Below are 12,626 nucleotides of genomic sequence, written 5' to 3'. Positions count from 1 at the left end.
CCTGGTAGGAGGTGGGCTGCATATACTCAGGTTGGGCTTGAACTAGCAATCCTCTGATTACAAACCCAGTGTCCTTGACCACTAGGCCACCACTAAGTCCCTGCTCTCCTAAAGGATCTTGTGACAGCCTTATCTAAAAAAAAAAAAAAATCCGAAATTTGTCACTTGTCACTCCGATTTGGGGTGTTTGTCACTTTTTTCTCATTTTCCACTTTTATTTTTTTTTTAATGCTTTCCTGCATTTTCAGCCCAGTTTAAGTGTGCACATCATATTTGCACTAGTTTTAAGGGTCTTGTGATGGCCTTCTCTAAAAAATAAAAAAAATCCGAAATTTGTCCCTTGTCACTCCGATTTGGGGTGTTTGTCACTTTTTTCTCATTTTCCACTTTTATTTATTTTTTTAATGCTTTCCTGCATTTTCAGCCCAGTTTAAGTGCGCACATCATATTTGCACTAGTTTTAAGGGTCTTGTGATGGCCTTCTCTAAAAAATAAAAAAAATCCGAAATTTGTCACTTGTCACTCCGATTTGGGGTGTTTGTCACTTTTTTCTCATTTTCCACTTTTATTTATTTTTTTAATGCTTTCCTGCATTTTCAGCCCAGTTTAAGTGTGCACATCATATTTGCACTAGTTTTAAGGGTCTTGTGATGGCCTTCTCTAAAAAATAAAAAAAATCCGAAATTTGTCACTTGTCACTCCGATTTGGGGTGTTTGTCACTTTTTTCTCATTTTCCACTTTTATTTATTTTTTTAATGCTTTCCTGCATTTTCAGCCCAGTTTAAGTGCGCACATCATATTTGCACTAGTTTTAAGGGTCTTGTGATGGCCTTCTCTAAAAAAAAAAAAAAAATCCGAAATTTGTCACTTTTTATGCCTTACTATAGCCTTACCTCGGTTTTGGGGTGTTTGTCACTGTTTTCTCATTATGATGCGCACACTTAAAATGGGGTGGAAATGCAGGAAGGTACGAAAAGTTTTTAAAAAAGTGGAAAATGTGACTGGGGTGTTAAACTTTATTGGTCATATACTGTATGTTATTTCAGATATGAATTTTGTCTTCTGCATTTAGCCCCTCCCTGGTAGGAGGTGGGCTGCATATGCTCAGGTTGGGCTTGAACTAGCAATCCTCTGATTACAAACCCAGTGTCCTTGATCACTAGGCCACCACTAAGTCCCTGCTCTCCTAAAGGATCTTGTGACAGCCTTATCTAAAAAAAAAACAAAAAATAATCCAAAATTCTAATTTTTTTCAAATTTTCATGCCTTTTATGCCTCTGATTTGGGGTGTTTGTCACTTTTTTTCTAATTTTCCACTTTTTATTTTTTAATGCTTTCCTGCATTTTTAGCCCAGTTTAAGTGTGCACATCACATTTGCACTAGTTTTAAGGGTCTTGTGATGGCCTTCTCTAAAAAAAAAAAAAAAAATCCGAAATTTGTCACTTTTTATGCCTCGGATTTGGGGTGTTTGTCACTTTTTTCTCAAATTCTCATATTTGCACTAGTTTTGAGGGTCTTGTGATAGCCTTATCTAAAAAAAAAATTCAAATTTTTTTCAAATTTTTATGCCTTACTATAGCCTTACCTCCGATTTGGGGTGTTTGTCACTTTTTTCTTATTTTCCACTTTTTTTTTTTTTAATGCTTTCCTGCATTTTCAGCCCAGTTTAAGTGTGCACATCATATTTGCACTAGTTTTAGGGGCCTTGTGATGGCCTTATCTAAAAAAAAAAAATAATTCCATAATTTTTAAATTTTTATGCCTTACTATAGCCTTACCTCCAATTTGGGGTGTTTGTCACTGTTTTCTCATTATGATGCGCACACTTAAAATGGGGTGGAAATGCAGGAAGGTACGAAAAGTTTTTAAAAAAGTGGAAAATGCGACTGGGGTGTTAAAATTTATTGGTCATATACTGTATGTTATTTCAGATATGAATTTTGTCTTCTGCATTTAGCCCCTCCCTGGTAGGAGGTGGGCTGCATATACTCAGGTTGGGCTTGAACTAGCAATCCTCTGATTACAAACCCAGTGTCCGTGACCACTAGGCCACCACTAAGTCCCTGCTCTCCTAAAGGATCTTGTGACAGCCTTATCTAAAAAAAAAAACAAAAAATAATCCAAAATTCTAATTTTTTTCAAATTTTCATGCCTTTTATGCCTCTGATTTGGGGTGTTTGTCACTTTTTTTTCTAATTTTCCACTTTTTTTTTTTTTAATGCTTTCCTGCATTTTTAGCCCAGTTTAAGTGTGCACATCACATTTGCACTAGTTCTAAGGGTCTTGTGATGGCCTTCTCTAAAAAAAAAAAAAAAAAATCCGAAATTTGTCACTTTTTATGCCTCGGATTTGGGGTGTTTGTCACTTTTTTCTCAAATTCTCATATTTGCACTAGTTTTGAGGGTCTTGTGATAGCCTTATCTAAAAAAAAAAATTCTAATTTTTTTCAAATTTTTATGCCTTACTATAGCCTTACCTCTGATTTGGGGTGTTTGTCACTTTTTTCTCATTTTCCACATTTTTTTTTCATTTTTCATGTCTTCCTGCATTTTCAGCCCAGTTTAAGTGTGCACATCACATTTGCACTAGTTTTAAGGGTCTTGTGATGCCCTTATCTTAAAAAAAAAAAATTTAAATTTTTTTCAAATTTTTATGCCTCCGATTTGGGGTGTTTGTCACTTTTTTCTCATTTTCCACTTTTATTTATTTTTTAATGCTTTCCTGCATTTTCAGCCCAGTTTAAGTGTGCACATCATATTTGCACTAGTTTTAAGGGTCTTGTGATGGCCTTCTCTAAAAAATAAAAAAAAATCCAAAATTTGTCACTTGTCACTCCGATTTGGGGTGTTTGTCACTTTTTTCTCATTTTCCACTTTTATTTATTTTTTAATGCTTTCTTGCATTTTCAGCCCAGTTTAAGTGTGCACATCATATTTGCACTAGTTTTATAGGTCTTGTTGTGATGGCCTTCTCTAAAAAATAAAAAAAATCCAAAATTTGTCACTTTTTATGCCTTTTACCTCCAATTTGGGGTGTTTGTCACTTTTTTCTCAAATTCTCAAATTTGCACTAGTTTTGAGGGTCTTGTGACAGCCTTATCTAAAATAAAAATTAAAATTTTTTTCAAATTTTTATGCCTTACTATAGCCTTACCTCCGATTTGGGGTGTTTGTCACTTTTTTCTCATTTTCCACTTTTTTTTTTTTTTGCTTTCCTGCATTTTAACCCCAGTTTAAGTGTGCACATCATATTTGCACTAGTTTTGAGGGTCTTGTGATGGCCTTCTCTAAAAAAAAAAATAAATCCGAAATTTGTCACTTTTTATGCCTTACTATAGCCTTACCTACAATTTGGGGTGTTTGTCACTTTTTTCTCATTTTCTACTTTTATTCATTTTTTTAATGCTTTCCTGCATTGTCAGCCCAGTTTAAGTGTGCACATCACAATTGCACTAGTTTTAAGGGTCTTGTGATGGCCTTATCTAAAAAAAAATAAAAATCCGAAATTTGTCACTTTTTATGCCTTACTATAGCCTTACCTCGGATTTGGGGTGTTTGTCACTTTTTTCTCATTTTCCACTTTTATTTATTTTTTTAATGCTTTCCTGCATTTTCAGCCCAGTTTAAGTGTGCACATCATATTTGCACTAATTTTGAGGGTCTTGTGATGGCCTTCTCTAAAAAAATGTTTGCTTCCCATATAAGAGAGGCTTCCACTGTGATTGGTCTGATCTGAGCTGAGAGGGCTTAAGGGGCTACTTGAAAACATCTGATTCCTGCACAACACCAACAGCACAGCACAGCACAGCACAGTCTGGTAAGTAGCACTATTTTACATTTACACAAAAGGAAACTGGCTGAACAATTGTCCAATTTAAACTTAATCATTTCATTGTATCACAAAAAAACACAGTTATTGTGATATGTTGTTTTTGCATCAAAGATAGATAGACTGCAGATTGATGGACTTATTTAGTGATAGAATGATCAAGGCTCTTCAAGCAACATCATTGATTCGACTGTAATCTGCACATTTTTTTTATGGTGAAGGGCTGAGGACCCTGTTTGGGATCATGGTGACTGCGACTGCAGCCCTGAAGATGGTCAGCCTGTTTTTTGCAGAGCTCATCAGCAGCATCACAGACTGGTTTCAGACCAAACCAGTATGGGCTGACCTAAAGTTGCTGGAGGACACAGAGCTGAAGACCACAGGCGGAGGTGAGTAAAGAAAGAGAACCCACAAATTCAGATCAACTGATCTGAAGACTTTCTGACCACCTCAGTCGGATTACCTATAATTATATGAAAATGTACAATTTGTGTTTGACCTGCTGTTACTGAAGAAGGAAATTATATCTGGATGGAAAGAGGAAAACTCAGACAACTGCAATTCCTAAATACAACTAGACTTGAATGTGCTTCTGATAAAAGACCTGAATACCTCACACCTATAGATGTTCCATTTTCAAACTGAGGAATTGGGTTCATCGAGGATTTGTTTTTTTAATCGATACTAATATTAACACTAATACTTTTTTTTGACATTTTTTATAAATATGAGGTGTCATTATCTGGTTCACATACAGCTCAATTTAGTATTTTTATTACAACTTATAACTAAGACCAACATGGTTCCCTGATATACTGAATATACACTGAAAAGTGTTTTATTTTATCATTATTGTTCTTTCAGTGATTATTAAATAATGAGTCATTCCACAGAGTGAGTTTAAAAACACAGAGGGCTAGCGGTTTGTTTATTTGTGTGGTTTTTTTTTAGTTCATTTAAATGGATTTGTATCAGGTGTAATAATTAGTATATTATAATGTTTGTCTGAGAAAGTGTCTTTCTACATTCCCTTTTTTAAACAGTGGAATATGAAAGAATGATTGAAACACACTAATCCTATTAAATTAGAAAAAAATACTTTTAGATTTAAAAAAAACTATAGAATTGTATCATCAAATGTATGAAATGAGCAAAACAGTACTTATTTAAACTGTACTAAATTTAAACAATTGCTGTTAACTTCTTCGTTTTTTAAATTGTGTGGTTGCTTTCAGTCCATGAGAAACCAAAGGCTAAATCTCTGTGGGAGAAGACGGGTGCCGTGGTCATGGTTGTACGAAGACCTGGATGATTGCTGTGCAGAGAGGTATGAGGTGTGCCACCATGTGTGCATGAATTAGGACAGCCAGTTTCCATTGATTATGTGTATTTCTATGTATCCTCAATCTGCAGGAGGCTGCTGAGCTGTCCTCTCTCAAGTCCCAGCTACAGGACATTGAAGTCCCACTAATTGTAGTGGTGAAAGAAAACATTGGCAAGGAGCTGGACCTCTTCAAGAAGTACTTCTCTGGGAAAGTCTATGTGGATCATCAGGTTTGCTTTAAGCACAGTGCTTCTCTTTAAACATTCAGAATGTCATGGTATTAAAATTAGGGTTTATACATTTAAGCCGATAAGCTACTTTGGTCCTACGCAGAGAAATTTCTACGGCCCCCAAGAGAGGTGGATGTTTTTCTCCATGTTTCTGCGTGTGGGGGTGTGGAGGAACCTCTGGAGGGCCTATCGGAAGGGCTTCAGAGGAAACTGGAGAGGGGAAGGACTTGTGCTAGGTGGGTTATTCGTCATTGGACCTGGAGATCAGGTACGCTACAAAAAACATAGTAATAATTAGGGCTGAACGATTTTGTAAAATAATCTAATGGCGACTGCGATTTAATATGCGATTATTTTTTCAAGGGCCGCTTGTCATGTCTTTTTCAATGAACACAAGCAATAAATCGATCTGTTTCAGAATAAACAATTTCAGATTTATTTAAATTTTAAATAAATATAAAATATACATTTAATAACACAGATTACAACAATAAAGCAAACACTTCTGTGGCTTTACCTCTTCAACTTATCCAGCTAACTTCACATTTTGTGAAACATGTAAACATGTGGACTGCACTTCCTGAACACTCTCTGAACTCAACAGGACAGTACAAGACAGGACAAAAAATGCATTTTATGATATCGCGATAATATCGCAAATGCAATTAATCGTTCAGCCCTAGTAAAAATACATCCGTATCATTGCTTGTTTGTTATGGTTTGTGACGGGTGATGTTATTATTCAACCAGGGGATTCTACTGGAGCATCGTGAGAAGGAGTTTGGAGATAAAGTAAATATGCTGGCTGTCTTGAGAGCCGCCCGCCAGATTACAATGGACATGGCGTGGTAGATGCACGTATCCATGAGCATGTTTTGACTATAAATAAGAGGTTTAGATTAAATATCTGCTCCAGCAAAACTACACTGACCAAATCACTGTTAAGACATAATATGATGTGTTGCTCCATCGCTGTTGCTTGATGCCTGTGTGCGGGGAAGTTTGTGTGTTTTTATGATGATTTGCTTCTAAAATCTGAAGAAAGAGCAAGTCGGATGCTACATGACACGCAAAAAGAACCTAACTGAAAAGTGCTGTGATGGATGTAATGCATTTACCTTAAAAAAATTAAAATAAAACCAAAACACATCACATCTTACCTGTCAATGTATCTGACTTTACTGGCTGCTTCTCCCTTGAATGTGGTACACATTGTGAAGAAATACCTTCATTGCTTTTCAGTTCACAGTCTCACTCACCAGCCACACAATCTGTCAAATTCGCCTCTGGAAAAAGTAAATGGAGTATAATTCACACACAGATGTTAAAAGTTAATTCTAAAAAGAAAAACAGTTGTATTATTTCACCCCGTCAATGCTCACAATCAAATCAGATATGGAGTAAGGTGTAATGGGTCGATTTTCTCTTAATTTTGAACAACACATCTAAAATGCCTGTTACAAAGTTAATGAGCTGCATGAATGATGCTGCACATGGATCCAAACTATTAAAAATATTTAGGAAAAGAACTAAAAATCATTAGACAATGGAATGTACTGTATCACAGCCAATTTGCTTTTACAAACACGAAAATGTAGATGGAAAAATTATTGAGAACCTCTACCCCAGCCCATATGGTATTTATTTATCTTTAAAAAAAATGATATGAGGAAGAAAACGTGATAAACATGATAGGTATGGCTACAGAAACCCTCAGTAAATATTTAAATTTAGGTATAATTAGACTTATATGTAGACTTTAAAAGCAGTCAAAAGGTCAGCACATTTTTAACTTGTTTCTGCAAAGTGAGTTGAATTAAAGCCCCTAAATGAACTGTGTGCTATACAATTATTGTATAATCTCTAATATGTAGTATTATGACAAGTAGCCTCAGGCTAACGTTAGCTTGAAGGCCTTCATAATGATAACGTTGGCTTTCTCGCATTGTAAGTAAACTCAATATCTCAACAAAATGTCTTCTCTGTGTGCAGTAAAATCCTAAATTGTTTAAATTCCACAACAAACCAATTAAGAACACTCACTTTAGTGTAGTTCAGGAATCAAACCCTCTTTTATCCACGCCAGACACTTCATTGCAATGTTAAAGTTTCTCATTTACTCATCAATCACATAAACGCGCAATAGGAGTCACCTGTCAATCACTTGAAGTGTCCAATGAGATAACGCACGCCATCGGTATCCATGGAAACACCCGGAAATACCGCCCATCTTGGCTTTAATAAATCTATTGAGATGTGCGCCTGCGCAGGACCGTGTTGACAGACGACCGGCTGAAGAGGTGACACCGTGGAGCTTCTGTGATCATTCAGGTGAATGTATTTAATAATTGTATGAATTCATTACACTTATACACGTGCGTGAGTGAAACATGTACAACATCAGCAGTAGGTCTCCATGTGTGGGCTAGCATAGATAGCATTTAGCTCGTTCTTGCTAAGCTATAAGCTTACGTACTAATCACCGTGTCACTTTCACATTTCGGTGTTTAATGATAAACACTAAAAACAAAGTATCTCTAAACTTCTACTGCGTTTACCTCTTTAAGCCCTTTGCGTATAACGTACATTTCACTCCATCTTCAGGAATGCCTGCTTTTGTATATTATGTGGTTATACAACAATAATAGAAGGTTATTATCTTCATAAATGGCTTCGTGACGTGGCTGTAACTGCTTTTTTACATTAACATTGAAGAACAGTCATGTGGAGACAGGGCCATTGATACAGAGCAATAAAGGGGAGAGATTTTTGGGGCCCATCCATATAGTCATATATATATCTGAATAATATCCACTGTTATCCAGGAAGTTTATTATTTGCGCCAAAGTATATAGTCATCTTAAAGATGTAAATCCTTATTTTAATCAGAAAAAATGGTGGAAACGGTGGTAAAATGGGATTTTAAAAACCACAGAAATTGGTTAAATGTTGCAAATTGTGGGTAATGGAATTTTTAAAATGTAGGGTAAATTAGTTTAAATCGGCAAATAATGGTCATTAGGTTGGAAAAGTGGTGGAAAGGATTTATAGTTGCTGAAAATGTCTTGAAAGTGGAAATAATGTGCAGAAAAGGTATTGAAATTTGATGGCAAAGTGGCAGAAATGGGAGTAATGTAGCAAAAATACATTAAAAGGAGCAAAAATATGGCAAGAAAATGTGATGAAAATAGGTTAAAATATGGCAAGTTTGGTGTAGTTGCAGAAAAAGGGTAAAAGAGCTCTAATTGTTAAAAAAATTCTAGTTTCTTGGAAGCATCTGGCGACCCCAAGGTTGAGAACCTCTGCTCTAGAGTGACAAAGCAGTACAAGGTTAAAATGCTTGTCTGTTTCAACCACATGTAGTACATGAAGTGTTTTAATTGCCAAAAATTTCATAGTTGCATACAGTAACGTTCATGTTTGTGTCCTTGTGTGTTGCAGTGTCATCCTCAGGGTCTGCAGTGGAGGGGGAACTGCTAGGGATGGGTCTGTGGTCTCTGGGTCTGGGTGCTGTGGGCGCGGCCCTTGCTGGTATTTTCCTGGCTAACACAGACCTGTGTTTGCCTAAAGGTGCCAACGTTTCCCTGGACTACCTTGAAGATGCAGACTTGGGCTCCACCACTGATGGTACTTCTACATAATGTCTGTGAATATGAGCTGAATGCCAGCAGGAGCTAAAACCATGAAGTTATGTCATCACAGAGGTGTTTTACAGCATGTTTACATTCATTGTATGCAGTGAATGAGGCTTTGTGTAGCAGTATAGAAGAAAAGCCTCTTTAAAAGCTGCTGGTGTTACAGATTAGTTTCTCTTGAAACACTGGAATGTGACCATGAATGTTGTAGTCTTTCCACCAGGCCAAATCTTTTATCCTCAAGTTTAGTCGTGAATTATCACTATTGTGTCGCATTTTAAGCAACTGATGATTTTTGTTTGGGCCGCAGCCGACAAGGTCATCAAAGCAAAGAGCCTGTGGGAGAAGAACGGGGCCGTGGTCATGGCTGTGCGGCGCCCAGGATGATTTTTGTGCAGAGAGGTGATTAGTTAGAAAGTTTGTGATTATTCGACATGGGTTGAAGGCGACATTAGTTCTGACTTTGTCCTGTTACAGGAGGCCTCTGAGCTGTCCTCTCTGAAGCCCCAGCTGGAAGCGCTCGGGGTCCCTTTGGTCGCTGTGGTCAAAGAAAACATTGGCACAGAAATCCAGGACTTCAGGCCACACTTTGCTGGGGACATCTTTCTAGATGAAAAGGTTGGAATGGGTGTTGGAAAAACCCTGCTTCAACTCAATCTTATAAATCTTAATTAGACTTAGACTTCTATTATAGTCATTCAAACTTTAACTTTACAGTACAGATAAGAACATTGGCATTGGCTCGTACAGCAGGATAAACAGCAGCAAGTATATACATAAGGCAAGTAGTATTAAAAAAAAAAGAGAGAGAGAAAGAGATACAGTACAGATATAAATAGATAAGTGATCAGTTATCAGTAAAACAGGATTTAAAAAAAACAACAGCAAGTATTCCCGTAAGGTAAGTAGTATTAAAAAAAAGACAAGTTATTAATTATAATTACAGAACTCTTCCCCAGCAGTATGTACTGACATAAATAAATCTTATTTGGTTAGGTACACTTTTAAATATTGCATTGCAGCAATTTCAATTCAGTAAATTCAGTGTTTTTCAACCATGGGGTCGCCTGGAGTGTAAATAGGGTCATTTTTTAATTTAAAACACAATCGTCAAATATGATGAAAAACTTCTATTTAAAAAAAAAAAAATGTCTTTGGGGTCACCAGAAATTCTTGCTATTGAAATGGGGTCACAATCCAAACAAGGTTGGGAACCTCTGAGTTAATTGGATTTGAAGATGTTTCTTTAGAAAAGACACAAATGTAAACAAAAATCTGAAAAAGCTCTGATTTTAAACCAAACCCCATCTTCCAACTCAGGGGTGTCAAACTCATTTTAGTTCAGGGGCCAAAAATGTAGCAGTTTGATCTCAAGTGAGCCATAGATTATATGCAGGAAAACGAGTAAAATGAGTGCCATAGTTTGCACTTCTACGTATACGTAAAATACAATATGGAAGAAACTGACTGTGTCCAAGCAATAAGTGATGGATATCATTCCCAACAGGACCTTCACTATAAATTCCCTAGATTTTTTTCTATTCAATTAAGGGAAATATGTTGTAATTTGAGGAAAATTAAAGGTTTTTTTCAAAGAATTTTGAGTTTTTTCAACAGTTTAACACTTAGAATGACAACAACCAGAAGCACCAGGAGTTTCATTTACACAATTATTAATGTGCTTATTGATGGTCATGATGAGACTAACTAAACTCTCTCCTTTTTTTTTTTTCCAGAAACAATTTTATGGTCCACTGCAGAGGAAGATGGGTGGTCTGGCCTTCATTCGTTTAGGTGTGTGGCAAAACTTCATCCGTGCCTGGAGGACTGGTTACCAAGGAAACATGAATGGAGAGGGCTTTGTTTTGGGCGGAGTTTTTGTCATCGGAGCAGGAGAGCAGGTAACCAGTCGTTGGCACACAGACTAGTGTGTGCACAAGTACATCATTGTTCTAACGCCATTGTTTGTCTGCAGGGAATTCTACTGGAACACAAAGAGAGAGAGTTTGGCAACAAGGTGGAGCTGTCTGACGTTATGGAGGCTGCTGAAAAAATAGTACCAGTGAAACAATAACTACTTCAAAAGCAGGGAGATAGTTTTAGAGAAACTAAAGTTTACCATGTCACACTGAGATGAAAATAAGTCCGTCCATCAATAGGATACTAATTTTACAATCACAAAATACCTCTGTTTTTGACACATTGACCTGCTCACAGGCATTTAAACAGAGCTGTGAAATACAGGACAGTGCTAGTGTAAGTCCAGCATTAGTCGATTCATTTTCCTACCTCCAAGACTTTTAAAACATCTTTCAAACGGGAGCGTCTTCATTCAGGTAGTTGATAACTTTAAGGTCAGTAATGCACAATTATGTGTAAAAGCCCTTTCACTTGTGGTCAAGCTCCACTATGGTCCTCCTCTGACTGATGGGGAAAGTATAGTGTGAGATAATGACGACTTGGCTCTAAACTCGACACAGAGAGGAGCAGGTTTGATGCCTAAACGCACTCTGAGGCTCAGCTGTCTGACAGAAAAGGAGAACCGTTGGTGGTGTTTGGAGCAGGTGTTGGTAGCAATGACGGTGTGAAACCTATGTTTAGATTTTGTGTATATGACTAAATAAAGACCTCATGAATAGATTTTCACTCAATTTTGTCTTGTTTTTCTTTTCGAGCCTTACAAATAGTCTCTGCACCCTCTTTCTCACCAGTATCACCGTGACTGGTATTTTTAGGATGTAAGTAAGGGTACACACAGGACTTCAATGGTCAGTTATATAAAGCTACCAAATTTAATCAGATAAAATCCCTAAAAACCATACCAAAACCAAATAATCATAATAAACGCCGTCTCCATGGCTACACGTCCCACTATGCAGTGCATGAAAATCTAAACTAATGGAGTGTTTACTTTGGAGATAAAGACAAACTTTCAAGCATTAATTCATTTCAATCTTTTTTTCTTTTGGAGTAAATGTTTCATTCATTGATCTATGAGGTCTACATTATATCAATTATATCTAATAAAAAATAAAATAAAATCAGGTGTTGCAGCCTTAACAACCAAGAAAGAAAAAAAAACTGTCAGTGTTTTTTAGCTGCAGTATTATTACATTGGTCTTAAATTGTACAGTCAACAATTTTATTACTAACAATTAGGCCAACAATCCTGGATCAAAATCTGCTTAAAAGTATTACAAAGGTTAGAGCAGGGGTGTCAAACTCATTTTAGTTCAGGGGCCAATTACAGACCAGTTTGAGCTCAAATGAGCCACAGATTTTGACTGGCAAAAAAGCAATTTCAACCATATTTTGCGCTAGTTAGCACTTCCAGGTATAAATTACATATAAACTACAATATAAGAGGCTGACAATATCAAACCTGTTAAATTTAACTTAAATTTCCTTGATATTATGAACAATTGTTACTTAAGTTAGTAAAATAATTTGAAGAAAGTTGTAGGATTTTGATTTTTTTTTTGTTTTTTTCATCAATTTGAGACAAAAAAAAAAAAAGTATGCCATCATCTGATAAGCATGAGAAATTTGTATCCATGTGTATTTGGAGGGGTTGAGATATGAATTATTCAGTCATTTAATGTGCATT

At 36.4% G+C, this 12,626-nt stretch overlaps 2 pseudogenes; both read left to right on the top strand.

The window, feature by feature from the left end:
* Nucleotides 1-3,785: 3,785 nt before the first annotated feature.
* Nucleotides 3,786-6,310, top strand: LOC114476368 (peroxiredoxin-like 2A; annotated as a pseudogene).
* Nucleotides 6,311-7,625: 1,315 nt separating this feature from the next.
* On the top strand, nt 7,626-11,665 carry LOC114476370 (peroxiredoxin-like 2A; annotated as a pseudogene).
* The last annotated feature ends 961 nt before the right edge of the window (nt 11,666-12,626 follow it).

This window comes from Gouania willdenowi, chromosome 15, assembly GCF_900634775.1.
Source record: "Gouania willdenowi chromosome 15, fGouWil2.1, whole genome shotgun sequence".
Taxonomy (NCBI): Eukaryota; Metazoa; Chordata; class Actinopteri; order Blenniiformes; family Gobiesocidae; genus Gouania; species Gouania willdenowi.
The sequence above is the reverse complement of the archived record's forward strand: the minus strand, read 5'-3'. Positions and strand labels throughout refer to the sequence as shown.